Source organism: Arachis ipaensis, chromosome B10 (assembly GCF_059453495.1).
Source record: "Arachis ipaensis isolate K30076 ecotype BB chromosome B10, ASM5945349v1, whole genome shotgun sequence".
Taxonomy (NCBI): Eukaryota; Viridiplantae; Streptophyta; class Magnoliopsida; order Fabales; family Fabaceae; genus Arachis; species Arachis ipaensis.
Genome location: NC_142435.1, coordinates 96723816 through 96744308, shown reverse-complemented (window position 1 = coordinate 96744308; position 20493 = coordinate 96723816). Strand labels below are relative to the sequence as shown.

General features: G+C 38.5%; 1 pseudogene; it reads right to left on the bottom strand.

Annotated features, from left to right (window-relative positions):
• The window catches only part of LOC148580984 (uncharacterized), a 105258-nt pseudogene extending 84966 nt beyond the window's left edge, over window positions 1-20292 (bottom strand).
• Window positions 20293-20493: the final 201 nt, after the last annotated feature.

Below are 20493 nucleotides of genomic sequence, written 5' to 3'. Positions count from 1 at the left end.
AGGAAAGGGAAGGCAATTGCTTCCACCTCTGAGTCATGGGTGATGGAGAAGTTCATCTCAAAGGTCCATCAAGACCACTTCTATGAAGTTGTGGCCAAGAAAAAGGTGATCCCTGAGGTCCCTTTTAAGCTCAAAAAGGGCGAATATCCGGAGATCCGACAAGAGATTAGAAGAAGAGGATGAGAAGTACTCTCCAATCCTATTCAACAAGTCAGAATCTTAATGGTTCAAGAGTTCTATGCAAACGCATGGATCACTAGGAACCATGATCAAAGTATGAACCCAAATCCAAAGAATTGGCTTACAATAGTTCAGGGAAAATACTTAGATTTCAGTCCGGAAAATGTAAGGTTGGCATTCAACTTGCCAATGATGCAAGAAAACGCACGCCCCTACACTAGAAGGGTCAACTTTGATCAAAGGTTAGACTAAGTCCTCATGGACATATGTGTAGAAGGAGCTCAATGGAAAGTTGACTCAAGAAGTAAGTCGATTCAATTGAGAAGACCGGACCTTAAGCCTGTGGCTAGAGGATGGTTGGAGTTCATCCAACCCTCTATCATTCCTACTAGCAACCGATCCGAAGTAACTGTGGATCGGGCCATCATGATCCATAGTATCATGATTGGGGAGGAAGTGGAAGTTCATGAGATTATACCTCAAGAACTCTACAAGGTGGTTGACAAATCCTCCACTTTGGCAAGGTTAGCCTTTTCTCACCTCATTTGTCACCTTTGCAATTCAGCTAGAATTGACATAGAGGAAGACATCCTCATTGATCCTCATTGATGAGGATAAGCCCATCACTAAGAAAAGGATGGAGCAAACAAGAGATCCCACTCATGGACCTCAACAAGAGTATGAGGAAATTCCTCATCATGAAATCCCTGAGATGCCTCAAGGGATGCACTTTCCTCCACAAAACTATTGGGGGCAAATCAACACCTCCCTAGGAGAATTAAGTTCCAACATGGGACAACTAAGGATGGAGCACCAAGAGCACTCCATCACTCTCCATGAGATTAGAGAAGATCAAAGAGCTATGAGGGAGGAGCAATAAAGGCAAGGAAGAGACATAGAGGAGCTCAAGAACACCATTGGTTCTTCAAGAGGAAGAAGACGCCACCCTCAATAAGGAGGACTCGTTCCTTAATCTCCTTGTCTATTTAGTTTTTTTTCTGTTTTCATTCTCTATGCATTGTTTATGTTTGTGTCTTACTACATGGTCATTAGTGTCTAGTGTCTATGCCTTAAAACTATGAATGTCCTATGAATCCATCACCTCTCTTAAATGAAAAATGTTATAAAAACAAAAGAACAAGAAGTACATGATTTCGAATTCATCCTTGAAATTAGTTTAATTATATTGATGTGGTGACACTACTTTTTGTTTTCTGAATGAATGCTTGAACAGTGCATATTTTTGAATTTGTTGTTTATGAATGTTAAATTTGTTGGCTCTTGAAAGAATGATGAAAAGGAGAAATGTTATTGATAATTTGAAAAATTCTAAAATTGATTCTTGAAGCAAGAAAAAGCAGTGAATACAAAAGCTTATAGAAAAAAAAAGAAAAGAAAAAAATGCGAAAAAAAGAGAGAAAGAAAAAGAAAAAGCAAGCAGAAAAAGCCAATAGCTCTTTAAACCAAAAGGGCAAGAGCAAAAAGCCAATAACCCTTTAAACTAAAAGGCAAGGGTAAAAAGGATCCAAGGCTTTGAGCATCAGTGGATAGGAGGGCCCAAAGGAATAAAATTCTGGCCTAAGCGGCTAAACCAAGCTGTCCCTAACCATGTGCTTGTGGCGTAAAGGTGTCAAGTGAAAAGCTTGAGACTGAGCGGTAAAAGTCGTGATCCAAAGCAAAAAAGAATGTGCTTAAGAACCCTGGACACCTCTAATTAGAGACTCTAGCAAAGCTGAGTCACAATCTGAAAAGGTTCACCGAGTTATGTGTCTGTGGCATTTATGTATCCGGTGGTAATACTGGAAAACAAAGTGCTTAGGGCCACGGCCAAGACTCATAAAGTAGCTGTGTTCAAGAATAGACATACTGAACTAGGAGAATCAATAACACTATCTAAATTCTGAGTTCCTATAGATGTCAATCATTCTGAACTGCAAAGGATAAAGTGAGATGCCAAAACTGTTCAGAGGCAAAAAGCTACTAGTCCCGCTCATCTAATTGGAGCTAAGTTTCATTATATTTTGGAATTTATAGTACATTCTATTCTTTTTATCCTATTTGATTTTCATTTGCTTGGGGACATGCAACAATTTAAGTTTGGTGTTGTGATGAGCGGATAATTTATACGCTTTTTGGCATTGTTTTTTAGTATTTTTAGTCTGATTTAGTTAGTTTTTAGTATATTTTTATTAGTTTTTAAATAAAAATCACATTTCTGGACTTTACTATGAGTTTGTGTGTTTTTCTGTAATTTCAGGTATTTTCTGGCTGAAATTGAGGGACTTGTGCAAAAATCTGATTCAGAGACTGAAGAAGGACTGCAGATGCTGTTGGATTCTGACCTCTCTGCACTCCAAGTGGATTTTTTGGAGCTACGGAAACCCACTTGGCACACTCTCTATTGCGTTGGAAAGTAGACATCCAGGGCTGTCCAGCAATATATAATAGTCCATACTTTTTCTGAGTCTCGATGATGCAAACTGGCGTTCAAACGCCAACTTCCTTCCCTATTCTGAAGTTAAACGCTAGAAACAGGTTGCAAATCAGAGTTAAACGCCAGAAACAGGCTACAACCTGGCATTTAACTCCAAGAAGAGTCTCTACACATGAAAGCTCAATGCTCAGCCCAAGCACACACCAAGTGGGCCCAGAAGTAGATTTCTGCATCATTTACTTATCTTGTGTAACCCTAGCTACTAGTTTAGTATAAAAACTACTTTTAGTGATTTATTTCATATCTTTTGTATAATTTTATGTTCAGAGATCAGGTTTAGGGGGCTGGCAATTCAGCCATGCCTTGACCACTTTCACTTATGAGTAGGATCTGGGATGGGATGACTGTGACGAGCTTCAAACTCACGAGTACTGGGCGTAGTGACAGATGCAAAAGGATCAACGGATCCTATTCCAGCATGAGTGAGAACCGACAGATGATTAACCGTGCTGTGACAGCGCATTTGGACTATTTTCACTGAGAGGACGGACGGTAGCCATTGACAACGGTGATCCCCCAACATACAGCTTGCCATGGAAAGGAGTATGAAGGATTGAATGGAGGCAGTAGGAAAGCAGAGATTTAAAGGGAACAAAGCATCTCCATACGCTTATCTGAAATTCTTACCAATGAATTACATAAGTATCTCTATCTTATTTTATGTTTATTTATATTTTAATTATCAAAATCCCATAACCATTTGAATCTGCCTGACTGAGATTTACAAGACGACCATAGCTTGCTTCAAGCCGACAATCTCCGTGGGATCAACCCTTACTCACGTAAGGTTTATTACTTGGACGACCCAGTGCACTTGCTGGTTAGTTGTGCGAAGTTGTGAATAAGAATTGAGATTATGATTGTGCGTACCAAGTTTTTGGCGCCGTTGAGATCACAATTTCGTGCACTAGGGTTCATGCCTTGAGTGAAGTAGCTGATCAATACTAGTCTATCAATCATGTGATGGGGACATGCGTCCAGGAGATTGTTGAAGTGCTCCCAATATTCGTAGAGAGTCTCGGATTTGCCTTGAATAATCATTGAAATCTCCTTCCTCAATCTATCAGTAACTTCAGCCGGAAAGTACTTTTCCAAAAATTCTCTTCTAAGCGTATCCCAGTTAGTAACAGTCGCTTCAGGTTGAGTGTAGTACCACTCCCTCGCCTTTCCCTCAAGAGAAAATGGGAAAGTGGTTAATAGAATAGAAGTTTCATCTGCACCATGACGCCTAACAGTAGAACAGGCTGTCTGGAAATCCCTAAGGTGCTTGATAGGCTCTTGAGCAGGTAAGCCATGAAACTTGGGCATCAAGTTGATTAGTGCAATCTTTAGTTCAAAATCTGTAGCCAGATTTGGATGACGCACTTGATATGGTTGCAGAGTGAAGTTTGGGGCTCCAGCTTCCTGGAGAGTAATTCTCCTAGGTTCTGCCATGTCACCTGCACGTGAATCAACTGGATCAGTAGTAAAGGAGCTTGTCTCGCTCTCAGATGGCAGTTCAGATTCGCCCTCAGATGAGACTGGTGAATCGATAACAATCACTTCACCACCCTCAGAGACTAACCGACGTCGAGTTCGTCTAATACGTGAAAGAGTTCTTTTCAATTTCAGGGTCAAATGGGACTAAACTCGGATCAGGCAATGAACGCGTCATTCAATGAGAAAGACATGAAGCTCACGGTAATAAAACAAAAATAAAATATGCAATTAAAAATAAATATTTACACTAATTAATAATTTAGCACACTATTGCAACTCCCCGGCAATGGCGCCAAAAATTGGTGCGCGGCAGAAGTTGACGAATTAAGAGATTCCAAATAAGAGAATAGCGTTGCACGTATAGCTCTTAACCAGCTAAGATCTGCCTCACCAATTTAAAAAGGGTTATCACAAATTTTAGAAATAAAAATACTGGAGTATGAGTCCCAGGTCGTCTCCCAACAAGTTGCAACAAAGAGTGCTAATTTATTAATCAGAGAATTCCCAGAAAGTTTGAGTTTTGATAATGAGTAATTAAAATAATTGTGAATTAAAGCAATAAAAATAAACTAAGAATAATTATTGATATTCCAAATAAAAGGCCTTGACTGGGGAAATAATTAAGTGGAAGTCCTATCCTTGTTGAAATCTTCTCAAGTGTAGTGTAAAGAGGTTGTTGTTTTCACTTGGTTAACCCTTACTGAATAAAGGAAAGTATAGTGATTGAACTAACTCTTACCCGCAAATCCTAGTCCTCTCCCTCGAGAAGGTCCAGCGTTAGCAGATACAGAATTAGCCAACAACGTCCAATTTAACTAGGCACTTGAGCATTCCAACTCAAGTATCTCCTCTTAATCAACCCCCATGTCAAGTAGAGAATCTACTCTATTGACATGAAATTAATAATCATAAAAATATAAGAAGACATAATTAAATAAAATTAAATAGAGAATTAAAATTAATTAAGAATAAAAATAACTCTATATATTAATAAATTCCAAATGCAACATACTTAATTGAATAGGGTCAATGAGCATCTAATAAGAGTAAAGGAATAAGGAAACAAACTAAGGTAATATCTTCACGGAGGTAATGACTCTTCAACATCCACAATCCAAAGAAAAAGCATAAACTATCAATATAACATTAATCTAGATTCAGATCTAAAACTAAAGTAATCCTAATGTGATGAATCTGAATGTGTGTGGAAGCCTCCTCGAGTCTCTGCATATTCCCTAGCTTTAGTCTGTGTTTCTGGGCCGAAAATTGGGTCAAAACATGGCCCAAAATTGCCCCCAGCGTATTCTGTTATTTTTGCAGATCGTGCAGGTCACGCACGCGCGTCGTCCACGCGTTCGCGTCATTCAGCGATTTTCCTTGTCACGCGTTCGCGTCGTCCACGTGTTCGCGTCATTCGTGCAGGCTTCAATCCACGCGTTTGCGTCAGGCACGCGTTCATGTCACTGCGATTTCTTCTTTTCGCGCGCTCGCATGGGCCATGTGCTCGCGTCATTATTCGCTGGTCATCTCCTTGGTTTCTTGTGTTCCTTCCATTTTTGCAAGTTTCCTCTCCACTCTCTAAGCCATTCCTGCCCTATGAAGCCTGAAACACTTAACACACGGATCACGGCATCGAATGGGATGGAGGAGAGTTAAAATGTATAGTTAAAAGATATCTACGGAGCAAGTTTTCAACCATTGAACAATTTTGGGATGGAATTGTAATACCATGCTAATCGTATAGTGGGTAAAGACTTGATAAAACCATTCAATTAAACACAATATAAATCATAAAATAGTGGTTTATCAGTTAACCATCGTCTTTATGCCGGTGCCGCAACCTCGACAAGCGAGGTTTACAGACAGATTTGGTCTTTATTACAGACGAATTTTTGGTTACCGACAAAATTACCGACGGATTTTGTCCCTCTGTAAAAGCCACATCGGAAATTATTTACCGATGGATTTTTTCCATCGGTAATTTACCGACAAATTTTTACCAATTACCGACAGATTTTTCCTTGGTAAATTCTCCCCTCCATTTCCCTTTAGCGTCGAAATTTCTGACGGATTTTCCGTTGGTAATTAGACACAGATTTTCTGACGGATTTTTCGTATGTAATTAGAGATATATTTTTCGACAGATTTTCCGTCGGTAATTGGAAACAGATTTTTTGACAGATTTTCTGTCTGTAATTGGAACCTTGGAAAACCATCCATACCTCTGAATACAGACAGAAAATCCGTCTATAAATCCGTCAGTAATGTAAAATAGATTTTTTTTTTAGATTTTTCCATTGCAAAATAAACCTGTTTTTATACAAAATAAATATAAATTTAATAAATACAATTTTTTTTATCTATTTTGTATTCGAATATTTATAATATTTCAAAAAATAAATAAATTTATCGTATTATCAAACTAAAAGAAAAGTACTATAAACAAGCAAGTCAATATAATTCAAAACATAAACAAAGTGTATTAATACATCAACTCTAATAAGTAACAACCATACATCAAAGTCTGTTGATACATCAACTATAATTCATTCTAAAATAACTCCAAACATATGATTAGTTATAAAAATTTACTAAAAACATAAGAACTTTGATTCAAACCTAAGAAAACTATTCAAAAAGTAACCTAAAAACAACTAAAGATGCCTAAGCATCACAACACCAAACTTAAAACTTTCCTTGTCCTCAAGCAAAAAGAAGAGTAAATAGAGTTTATCTTAGTGAAAAGAATTGAAGATTTTGTAAATTTAAGTTCAAATAAAAGTGGGGTTTATGATAACCTCCATGATTACATATGACTCCTCTTATCTTGATGAATCTTGCATACTTGAGAATCAAGAATATTCAAAAACTCAACTCTAATTTGTATTATGAGAATCCTCTTAGACTTGTATGGCCTTGGAATTGCAGTTACTTAACTATTTTAACCGAGGAAAGATATTTGAAGTGTTTGACTCTAAGTGTTTTGTCTCAAGGCAACTTTTTAATAGGTTTTTAATCGATAATCCGAAGCCAGTTGGCCCAAGTTATCGGATGATGAAGCACCCCTCAGATCAAGTTATGCAAGTCTCTCCTTGACATAATCATCACCACAAGCAAATAACTAGGAATTCATTCATCCAGACATAGATGCCGAGAGTCTCTTTGGACTATAAATGCTTTGTCTCAAGGCAACTCTTAATATGGGTTTTCAGTCGATAATCCTGAGCCAGTTGGCCCAAGTTATCCGGTAATAAGACACTCTTCGGATTTACTTACCCAAGTCTCTCCTTGCACACAAGCATCACAGGCACATAACTGGCTCTAGTCATTGGTGCTTAGAGCCTTATTGCTTTTGGATTTTTCGATCTTCCCATACTCTTTTTTCACTGCATCAAGGAATTGGACATTTGGATTCTCAAATTATTTCTCCAAAACCTTTGTTTTTGGAGATTCTATCTCCTTTTCCTCAAGATCCATTCATATACTTTAGGTCCATGGAATATAACCATACTTCTAATAACCACCACGTTTATTTTGAACTTTCTTTTTATTTTTCATTCTTTTCATTAAAAACCACTCACTTTACACCAATAAAGTACTGGAGAACAAGTACAAGTTTAATCACTAAAGAAAACAAAGAAAATAGAAACAAAAACATGATTCATAAAAAGGAAAGAAAGAAAAAAGAAAGAAAGAAAGAAAGAAAAACGACAAGGAAAAAGAATAAACAAACAAAAGGAAAGAAACAACTAACCACCAGAAAAGAAAATTCAAATTACCAATTTCATCATTCATCGTTAATTCCTTCCTCATCCTATGTCTTGACTTCTCCCTCCGGAGTTCGAGGGCACCATATTCTCTGTCTTACTAATACGTGAGCATCTTGTACCATTTTTCATATCATTTTCTAATTGTTTTTAGTTAAATTTTATTTATTTTTATTTGAATTTAGTGTAAAATTCCTCTTTGGATGATACTTTGAGTTGTTTTAGTATTTGTATGACTTCAGGTAAAATTCATAGCAATTTGGCAAAGTTTGGAGTAAAAGGGAGAAAAGCTGGTAGCACCGTCCTTGGGCGCTAAACACTCAACTGGCGTTTAGCGCCAGCAAGGGACTCAGAACCAGAAATGCCTACCCCCTCTATAGCGTTAAAAGCCCAATATGGCGTTTAACACCAGCAAGGCTACCCGAATTTCTTCTCTTTGGGCTTCTCAAGTAGATTTAGCATTTATTAGTTTTATTTTATTTTCTTGTTGTAATTTTTATTTACAAACAATACCTCTTAGTTTTATGCTATTATTTTTATTTTTTTATTTTAATTTCCGATTAAAGTTAGGTTAATATAAAAGGGAAAAGATCTCTTGTAATCGAGGATCTGCTGGCCATTCCGCACATTTTTCCGAACCCTAGTTTTTCTGTAAGTCATGAGCAACTAAACCTCTTGGTTAAAGTTAGGAGCTCTGTTTATTTCTATTGATTAGAACTATTGCTTTTCTATTTTAAATTAATGTATTAATTCAATTTCAAGGATTGTTTTCATTCTTAATCTTTTGAATCTGGGTGGAACGAGAGTATGATCCTTATTCTACTTGAGTTCTTGTGATTCTTGAGAGAGCTATCTCACTTGAACAATAACTTGAAAATAAATGCCTCCTAAATTGCTAATTACATGAACTAATTGGGATATATGACATATAATCCTGTTAGCTTTGGGTAATTAGAGTTTTTGTGGCCATAAACTTATTTTTGAACTTAACCCTCTAATCAGAATTAAGTGACCATGAGAGTGGCGGTTAATGAAGGTTAGAAAAGACTAAATCACTAAGAGATTAGAGTTTAGTCATTTATAGTTTGCCATGAAATGAACCATGTATTGCTAAAATAGTTAGTAAGATCTTTTAACATGGAAAAATAAACATCTCTGAAATCTTAACTGTTTTCTCTTACTGTTTTACACCAAACCCTTAATTGCTTTCTTTATTGTCTTGTTTATTGTTTTATGCGAATTTCAACCATCAAAACCCCTTTTAGTTCGCCTAACTATGCCAGTTGGACAACCATTATTGCTCAGTCCGACAATCCTCGTGGGATCGACCCTCACTCACTTGAGGTATTACTTGGATGACCCAGTGTACTTACCAGTTAAGCTGTGCAAAATCCTAATTCGTGCACCAAGTTTTTGGCGTCGTTGCTGGGAATTGTCTGTGATTGACAATTTCTAGTTGTCTGATTGTTGAGATTAGGTTTTTTTTTCTTAGTTTTGTTTGTTTAATTTTTCTTTTAATTTTCGATTTTAGTTTTGTTTACTTGCCCTTAATTTTTTATTTTAAGTTTGGTGTCCCTTTAATGGTCTTCTTTCTTTTTAATTTTTGAAATTACTAGTGTCTTTTATTTTTAATTTTCGAAAATTTTGGTTTATTTATCTCTTTAGTGTTTTCAAAATTTTTAAGTTCAAGTGCTTGCTTTGTTTTATTTTATTTCTTTTCCACAAGATACCTCATAGGAAATCCTCTATACTCTGACGTAGAGATTTCCATTCCTCTGTGTTTTCTGTTTGTATGTGTAGGAATGATGAGCGGATAATTTATACACTTTTTGGCATTGTTTTTAGTATGTTTTTAGTAGGATCTAGTTACTTTTAGGGATGTTTTCATTAGTTTTTATGTTAAATTCACATTTCTGGACTTTACTATGAGTTTGTGTGTTTTTCTGTGATTTCAGGTATTTTCTGGCTGAAATTGATGGACTTGAGCAGAAATCAGATTCAGAGGTTGAAGAAGGACTGCTGATGCTCTTGGATTCTGACCTCCATGCACTCAAAGTGGATTTTCTGGAGCTAGAAAACTCGAAATGGCGCGCTTCCAATTGAGTTGGAAAGTAGACATCCAGGGCTTTCCAGAAATATATAATAGTCCATACTTTGGCCAAGAATAGATGACGTAAACTGGCGTTCAACGCCAGCTCTCTGCCCAATTCTGGCGTCCAGCGCCAGAAAAGGAGCCAAAACCAGAGTTGAACGCCCAAACTGGCACAAAAGCTGGCGTTCAACTCCAAGAAGGACCTCTGCACGTGCAACACTCAAAGCTCAGCCCAAGCACACACCAAGTGGGCCCCGGAAGTGGATTTATGCATTAATTACTTACTCATGTAAACCCTAGTGACTAGTTTATTATAAATAGGACCTTATACTATTGTATTAGACATCTTTGATCAGTTGTATGCTATCTTAGATCACGTTTGAGGGCTGGCCATCTCGGCCATGCCTGGACTCTCACTTATGTATTTTCAACGGTAGAGTTTCTACACTCCATAGATTAAGGTGTGGAGCTCTGCTGTTCCTCAAAGATTAATGCAAAGTACTACTGTTTTCTATTCAATTCATCTTATTTCGCTTCTAAGATATCCATTCGCACCCAAGAACATGATGAAGATGATGATTATGTGTGACGCTCATCACCATTCTCCCCTATGAACACGTGCCTGACAAACACTTCCGTTCTACATGAAATAAGCTAGAATGAATATCTCTTAGATCTCTTAACCGGAATCTTCGTGGCGTAAGCTAGAATGATGGCGGCATTCAAGAGAATCCGGAAAGTCTAAACCTTGTCTGTGGTATTCCGAGTAGGATTCAATGATTGAATGACTGTGACGAGCTTCAAACTCGCGAGTGCTAGGCGTTAGTGACAGATGCAAAAGGAGGGTGAATCCTATTCCAGCATGATCGAGAACCGACAGATGATTAGCCGTGTTGTGACAGAGCATGTGAGCATATTTTTCACTGAGAGGAGGGGATGTAGCCACTGACAACGGTGATGCCCTTGCATAAAGCCAGCCATGGAAAGGAGTAAGACTGATTGGATGAAGATAGCAGGAAAGTAGAGGTTCAGAGGAACGAAAAGCATCTCCATTCGCTTATCTGAAATTCCTACCAATGATTTACATAAGTACCTCTATCCCTATTCTATTATTTATTATTCGAGAACATCATTATCAATTTATATCTGCCTGACTGAGATTTGCAAGGTGACCATAGCTTGCTTCATACCAACAATCTCCGTGGGATTCGACCCTTACTCACGTAAGGTATTACTTGGACGACCTAGTGCACTTGCTGGTTAGTTGTATCGAAGTTGTGAACCATGGCATTGGCACCATGTTCTTGGCGCCATTGCCAGGGGAAGAAAGAGCCATGAATTTTACATAATTAAAGTGTAATCACAATTTCGTGCACCAAGTTTTTGGCGCCGTTGCCGGGGATTGTTCGAGCCTGGACATCACAATTTCGTGCACCAAGTTTTTGGCGCCGTTGCCGGGGATTGTTTGAGTTTGGACAACTGACGGTTCATCTTGTTGCTCAGATTAGGTAACTTTCTTTTCGTTTTCTTTTCAAAAATTTTTCAAAAATATTTCAAAATTTTCTCATCTGTTTTCAAAAAAATAATATAAAAATGTTTTCAAAAATTTTATTCAAAATTTTTAAGAATGAATTCTAGTGTTTCATGAAGCATGTTGAAGCCTGGCTGGCTATAAAGCCATATCTAATTCCTTTGGGAATGGGTATGTCAGGCGTGTCATGTCTGAATTACATGCTGAAGCTTGGCTGGCCATTGGCCATGTCTAGTATTTTGGACCGGAGCTTTCATTGAAAGCTTGGCTGGCTAGTGAGCCATGTCTGATTCCTGGACTGAAGCTTTAGACTAAGAATGCAAGATTCCTGGAATTCATGTTAAAAATTTTGGAATCCTTATTTTTTCTTTTTCATATAAATTTCGAAAAAAATCCAAAAAAATTAGAAAATCATAAAAATCAAAAATATTTTTGTTTCTTGTTTGAGTCTTGAGTCATGTTATAAGTTTGGTGTCAATTGCATATGCATCTTGCATTTTTCGAAAAATATCATGCATTCATAGTGTTCTTCATGATCTTCAAGTTGTTCTTGGTAAGTCTTCTTGTTTGATCTTGATGATTTTTTGTTTTGTGTCTTTTCTTGTTTTGTGTCTTTTCTTGTTTTACATATGCATTTTTCTTGGTAAGTCTTTTCTCATTTTACATATGCCCATGCATTTTTCTTATTTTTATACCAAATTTTCGAAAATAACATAATCAATTAATGTTTTGATTCAAAAATTTCAAGTTTGTTACTTACTTGTTAAGAAAGATTCAAACTTTAAGTTCTAGAATCATATCTTGTGATTTCTTATGAATCAAGTCATTAATTGAGATTTTAAAAATCAAATCTTTTTCAAAACTAATTTCTAAAATATCTTCTTATCTTACCTTTTTCAAAAAGTTGGTTTCAAAATATCTTTTCTAACCTCCTAACTTCTTATCTTTTCAAAATTTGTTTCAACTAACTAACTAACTTTTTGTTTGTTTCTTAACTTTTTCAAAACTACCTAACTAACTCTCTCTCTCTAATTTTCGAAAATATCTTCCCTCTTTTTCAAAAATTTCTTTTTAATTAACTAATTATTCTTATTTTTTATTTTTGATTTTAAAAATTTTCGAAAAATACTAACATTTTTCAAAAACCATTTTAGAAAATCACTAACTCTTTTTCAAAAATATTTTTCGAAAATTCTCCCTCTCCCATCTTATTCTATTTATTTATTTATCTACTAACATCTCATCTCACATCTCTGCCATCCTCACAGTTGTGTTTCTTTCTTTACATCACACTCTTTGTCTCCCTCTTTTCTTCCACTCACAAAGGGATCCCTATACTGTGGTATAAAGGATCCATATTATTATTATTATTATTTATGTGCCCTCTTCTTTGTCATATGAGCAGGAGCAAGGATAAGAACATTCTTGTGGAAGCAGATCCAGAACCTGAAAGGACTCTGAAAAGGAAACTAAGAGAAGCTAAAATACAACAATCCAGAGATAACCTTTCAGAAATTTTTGAACAGGCAGAGGAGATGGCAACCGAAAATAATAATAATGTAAGGAAGATGCTTGGTGACTTTACTGTACCTAATTCCAATTTACATGGAAGAAGCATCTCCATTCCTGCCATTGGAGCAAACAACTTTGAGCTGAAACCTCAATTAGTTTCTCTGATGCAGCAGAACTGCAAGTTTCATGGACTTCCATCTGAAGATCCTTTTCAGTTCTTAACTAAATTCTTGCAGATATGTGATACTGTTAAGACTAATGGAGTAGATCCTGAAGTCTACAGGCTCATGCTTTTCCCTTTTGCTGTAAGAGACAGAGCTAGATTATGGTTGAATTCTCAACCCAAAGACAGCCTGAACTCTTGGGATAAGCTGGTCACGGCTTTCTTAGCCAAGTACTTTCCTCCTCAAAAGCTGAGCAATCTTAGAGCTGATGTTCAAACCTTCAGATAGAAAGAAGGTGAATCCCTCTATGAAGCTTGGGAAAGATACAAATAGTTGACCAAAAAGTGTCCTTCTAACATGCTTTCAGAATGGACCATTCTGGATATATTATATGATGGTTTATCTGAGCTATCAAAGATGTCACTGGACACTTCTGCAGGTGGATCCATTCACCTAAAGAAAACGCCTGCAGAAGCTCAAGAACTCATTGACATGGTTGCTAATAACCAGTTCATGTACACTTCTGAAAGGAATCCTGTGAATAATGGGACGCCTATGAAGAAGGGAGTTCTTGAAGTTGATACTCTGAATGCCATATTGGCTCAGAATAAAATATTGACTCAGCAAGTCAATATGATCTCTCAGAGTCTGCATGGAATGCAAGCTGCATCCAACAGTACTCAAGAGGCTTCTTATGAAGAAGAAGCTTATGATCCTGAGAACCCTGCAATAGCAGAGGTGAATTACTTAGGTGAACCTTATGGAAACACCTATAACTCATCATGGAGAAATCATCCAAATTTCTCATGGAAGGATCAAAAGCCTCAACAAGGCTTTAATAATGGTGGAAGAAACAGGTTTAGCAACAGCAAGCCTTTTCCATCATCCACTCAGCAACAGACAGAGAACTCTGAACAAAATACTTCTAATCTGGCAAACTTAGTCTCTGATCTGTCTAAGGCCACTGTAAGTTTCATGAATGAAACAAGATCTTCCATTAGAAATTTGGAAGCACAAGTGGGCCAGCTGAGTAAAAGGATCACTGAAATCCCTCCCAATACTCTCCCAAGCAATACAGAAGAGAACCCAAAAGGAGAGTGCAAGGCCATTGACATAAGTACTATGGCCGAACCTACAAGGGGAGTGGAGGACGTGAATCCCAAGGAGGAAGACCTCCTGGGACGTCCAGTGACCAATAAGGAGCTTCCCTCTGAGGAACAAAATGACTCTGAGGCTCATCTAGAGACCATAGAGATTCCATTGAACCTCCTTATGCCCTTCATGAGCTCTGATGAGTATTCCTCTTCTGAAGAGAATGAGGATGTTACTGAAGAGCAAACTGCCAAGTTTCTTGGTGCAATCATGAAGCTGAATGCCAAATTATTTGGCATTGATACTTGGGAAGTTGAACCTCCCTTGTTCATCAATGAACTAAGTGATCTAGATCAACTGACATTGCCTCAGAAGAGACAGGATCCTGGAAAGTTCATAATACCCTGTACCATAGGCACCATGATCTTTAAGGCTCTATGTGACCTTGGTTCAGGAATAAACCTCATGCCCCTCTCTGTAATAGAGAAACTAGGAATCTACGGGGTGCAAGCTGCTAAAATCTCATTAGAGATGGCAGACAGTTCAAGAAAACAGGCTTATGGACAAGTAGAGGACGTGTTAGTAAAGGTTGAAGGCCTTTACATCCCTGCTGATTTCATAGTCCTGGATACTGGAAAGGAAGAGGATGAATCCATCATCCTAGGAAGACCTTTTCTGGCCACAGCAAGAGCTGTGATTGATGTTGACAGAGGTGAAATAGTCCTTCAATGGAATAAGGACTCCCTTGTGTTTAAAACTCAAGGATCTCCCTCTGCAACCATGGAGAGGAAGCAGAAAAAGCTTCTCTCAAAGCAGAGTCAACCAGAGCCCCCACAGTCAAACTCTAAGTTTGGTGTTGGAGAGTCTCAACAAAGCTCTGCACATCTGTGAGGCTCCATGAGAGCCCACTGTCAAGCTATTGACATTAAAGAAGCGCTTGTTGGGAGGCAACCCAATGTTTATTTATCTAACTATATTTTTCTTAGTTATATGTCTTTGTAGGTTCATGATCATATGGAGTCACAAAATAAATATAAAAATTGAAAACGGAATCAAAAACAGCAGAAGAAAAATCACACCCTGGAGGAGCATCTGTCTGGCGTTCAGCGCCAGAACAGAGCATGGTTCTGGCGCTGAACGCCCAAAATGGGCAGCTTCTGGGCGCTGAACGCCAGAACAGGCATGGTTCTGGCTTTCAACGCCAGAAATGGCACACAAATGGGCGTTGAACGCCCAAAATGGCCACCAACCTGGCGCTGAACGTCCAGAGTTGTGTGCAAAGGCATTTTTACATGCCTAATGGGTGCAGGGATGTAAATCCTTGAACACCTCAAGATTTGTGGACCCCACAGGATCCACTCAGGATCTGTGGACCCCACAGGATCCCCCTACCTCCACTCACTTCTTCTCACCACTCTCTTTCACACAACCCCATAAACATTCTTCCCCAAAAACCCTTCACCAATCACCTCAACCACTCTTCCCCATAAACCTACCTCATAAACCCCACCTACCTTCAAAATTCAAAACCAATTCCCCAAACCCACCCATATGGCCGAAACCTTTCCCCCCCTCCCTTCCCTATATAAAGACCTCTATTCTTCATCAAATTCACACAACACACCCCTCTACACTCCTCTTGGCCGAAACCACATCTCCCTCTCCCTCTCCATATTTCTTCTTCTTCTTCTTCTATTCTTTTGTTTATTGCTCGAGGGCGAGCAATATTCTAAGTTTGGTGTGGTAAAAGCATAAGCTTTTTGTTTTTCCATTACCATTGATGGCACCTAAGACCGGAGAATCCTCTAGAAAGGGGAAGGGGAAGACAAAAGCTTCCACCTCCGAGTCATGGGAGATGGAAAGGTTCATCTCCAAAGCCCATCAAGACCACTTCTATGATGTTGTGGCCAAGAAGAAGGTGATCCCTGAGGTCCCTTTCAAACTTAAAAGAAATGAGTATCCGGAGATCCGACATGAAATTCAAAGAAGAGGTTGGGAAGTTCTAACAAATCCCATCCAACAAGTCGGCATCCTAATGGTTCAAGAGTTCTATGCTAATGCATGGATCACCAAGAACCATGATCAAAGTAAGAACCCGGATCCAAAGAACTATGTTACAATGGTTCGGGGGAAATACTTGGATTTTAGTCCGGAAAATGTGAGGTTGGCGTTCAACTTGCCAAACATGGAAGAGAACGCATGCCCCTACACAAGGAGAGTCAACTTTGATCAGAGGTTGGACCAAGTCCTTATGGACATATGTGTAGAAGGAGCTCAATGGAAGGTTGACTCCAAGGGAAGCCGGTTCAACTAAGAAGATTGGACCTCAAGCCTGTAGCTAGAGGATGGTTGGAGTTCATTCAATGCTCAATCATTCCCACTAGCAACCGGTCTGAAGTTACTATAGACCGGACCATCATGATCCATAGCATCATGATTGGAGAAGAGGTGGAAGTTCATGAGATTATACCTCAAGAACTCTACAAGGTGGCTGACAAGTCCTCCACTATGGCAAGGTTAGCCTTTCCTCACCTCATTTGCCACCTATGCAATTCAGCTGGGATTGACATAGAGGGAGATATCCTCATTAAAGAGGACAAGCCCATCACTAAGAAAAAGATCGAGCAAGCAAGAGAGCCCAGTCATGGAGCTCAAGAGGCGCAAGAAGCTCATTTCCATGAGATCCCGGAGATGCCTCAAATGTACTTTCCTCCACAAAATTATTGGGAGCAAATCAACACCTCCCTAGGAGAATTGAGTTCCAATATGGGACAACTAAGGGTGGAACATCAAGAGCACTCCATCATGCTTCATGAAATAAGAGAAGATAAAAAAGCAATGAGGGAGGAGCAACAAAGACAAGGAAGAGACATAGAAGAGCTCAAGGACATCATTGGTTCCTCAAGAAGGAAACGCCACCATCACTAAGGTGGATTCATTCCTTGTTCTTGCTTTCTCTGTTTTTTCGTTTTCTATGTTAAGTGCTTATCTATGTTTGTGTCTTCATTACATGATCATTAGTAGTTAGTAACTTTGTCTTAAAGTTATGAATGTCCTATGAATCCATCACCTCTCTTAAATGAAAAATGTTTTAATTCAAAAGAACAAGAAGTACATGAGTTTCGAATTTATCCTTGAACTTAGTTTAATTATATTGATGTGGTGACAATGCTTCTTGTTTTCTGAATGTATGCTTGAACAGTGCATATGTCTTTTGAAGTTGTTGTTTAAGAATGTTAAATATGTTGGCTCTTGAAAGAATGATGACTAGGAGACATGTTATTTGATAATCTGAAAAATCATAAAAATAATTCTTGAAGCAAGAAAAAGCAGCAAAGAACAAAGCTTGCAGAAAAAAAAAAGCGAAAAAAAATAGAAAGAAAAAGAAAAAGCAAGCAGAAAAAGTCAAAGCTCTTAAAACCAAGAGGCAAGAGCAAAAAAAAAAAAGCCAATAACCCTTAAAACCAAAAGGCAAGGGCAATAAAAAGGATCCCAAGGCTTTGAGCATCAGTGGATAGGAGGGCCTAAAGGAATAAAATCCTGGTCTAAGCGGCTAAACCAAGCTGTCCCTAACCATGTGCTTGTGGCGTGTAGGTGTCAAGTGAAAACTTGAGACTGAGCGGTTGAAGTCAAGGTCCAAAGCAAAAACAAAGAGTGTGCTTAAGAACCCTGGACACCTCTAATTGGGGACTTTAGCAAAGCTGAGTCACAATCTGAAAAGGTTCACCCAATTATGTGTCTGTGGCATTTATGTATCCGGTGGTAATACTGGAAAAAAAAGTGCTTAGGGCCACGGCCAAGACTCATAAAGAAGCTGTGTTCAAGAATCATCATACTGAACTAGGAGAATCAATAACACTATTTGAACTCTGAGTTCCTATAGATGCCAATCATTCTGAACCTCAATGGATAAAGTGAGATGCCAAAACTATTCAAGAGGCAAAAAGCTACAAGTCCCGCTCATATGATTGAAGCTATGTTTCATTTTATAGTTTGGAATTTATAGTATATTCTCTTCTTTTTATCCTATTTGATTTTCAGTTGCTTGGGGACAAGCAACAATTTAAGTTTGGTGTTGTGATGAGCGGATAATTTATACGTTTTTTGGCATTGTTTTTAGTATGTTTTTAGTATGATCTAGTTACTTTTAGGGATGTTTTCATTAGTTTTTATGTTAAATTCACATTTCTGGACTTTACTATGAGTTTGTGTGTTTTTCTGTGATTTCAGGTATTTTCTGGCTGAAATTGAGGGACTTGAGCAGAAATCAGATTCAGAGGTTGAAGAAGGACTGCTGATGCTGTTGGATTCTGACCTCCCTGCACGCAAAGTGGATTTTCTGGAGCTAGAGAACTCGAAATGGCGCGCTTCTAATTGCGTTGGAAAGTAGACATCCAGGGCTTTCCAGTAATGTATAATAGTCCATACTTTGGCCAAGAATAGACGACGTAAAATGGCGTTCAACGCCAGCTCTCTGCCCAATTCTGGCGTCCAGCGCCAGAAAAGGAGCCAAAACCAGAGTTGAAGGCCCAAACTGGCACAAAAGCTGGCGTTCAACTCCAAGAAGGACCTCTGCATGTGCAACACTCAAAGCTCAGCCCAAGCACACACCAAGTGGGCCCCAGAAGTGGATTTATGCATTAATTAGTTACTCATGTAAACCCTAGTGACTAGTTTATTATAAATAGGACCTTTTACTATTGTATTAGACATCTTTGATCAATTGTATGCTATCTTAGATCACGTTTGAGGGCTGGCCATCTCGGCCATGCCTGGACTCTCACTTATGTATTTTCAACGGTAGAGTTTCTACACCCCATAGATTAAGGTGTGGAGCTCTACTGTTCCTCAAAGATTAATGCAAAGTACTACTGTTTTCTATTCAATTCATCTTATTTCGCTTCTAAGATATCCATTCGCACCCAAGAACGTGATGAAGATGATGATTATGTGTGACGCTCATCACCATTCTCCCCTATGAACACGTGCCTGACAAACACTTCCGTTCTACATGAAATAAGCTAGAATGAATATCTCTTAGATCTCTTAACCGGAATTTTCGTGGCGTAAGCTAGAATGATGGCGGCATTCAAGAGAATCCGGAAAGTCTAAACCTTGTCTGTGGTATTCCGAGTAGGATTCAATGATTGAATGACTGTGACGAGCTTCAAACTCGCGAGTGCTGGGCGTTAGTGACAGACGCAAAAGGAGGGTGAATCCTATTCCAGCATGATCGAGAACCGACAGATGATTAGCCGTGCTGTGACAGAGCATGTGAGCATATTTTTCACTGAGAGGAGGGGATGTAGCCACTGACAACGGTGATGCCCTTGCATAAAGCCAGCCATGGAAAGGAGTAAGACTGATTGGATGAAGATAGCAGGAAAGCAGAGGTTCAAAGGAACGAAAAGCATCTCCATTCGCTTATCTGAAATTCCTACCAATGATTTACATAAGTACCTCTATCCCTATTCTATTATTTATTATTCGAGAACATCATTATCAATTTATATCTGCCTGACTGAGATTTGCAAGGTGACCATAGCTTGCTTCATACCAACAATCTCCGTGGGATTCGACCCTTACTCACGTAAGGTATTACTTGGACGACCCAGTGCACTTGCTGGTTAGTTGTATCGAAGTTGTGAACCATGGCATTGGCACCATGTTCTTGGTGCCATTGCCAGGGGAAGAAAGAGCCATGAATTTTACATAATTAAAGTGTAATCACAATTTCGTGCACCAAGGAACAGGAGGAGTTCACTATGGATCCGAATGGAAATTCACAACTTAGAAGAACCATGGGCTCCTACATAGCGCCTGCTCCAGATTTCTATGAAAGGAGTATTAGTGTGCCTCCTATTAAAGCAGATGATTTCAACTTATGCCAGCAACTCTCAAGAAGGTCCTAATCAAAATTCAATCAACAACTTCCCATTTCAGCCCCCACAATCTCAGAGTACCCCTGAATTGGCATCCATTATTGTAGAACTTGCAAAGAGCCAACAAAGCTTTATACAAGAAACCCAAACCTCCTTTAGGAACCTGGAGATACGAATGGACCAAATGGACCAGCGAATATCTAAGCAAGCTGTACTAATTAATATCGTCCCCAATGGTGGAGAAGAATGCCAGGCAATTCAACTGAGGAGTGGCAAGACATTAGTCACTCAACATAAAAA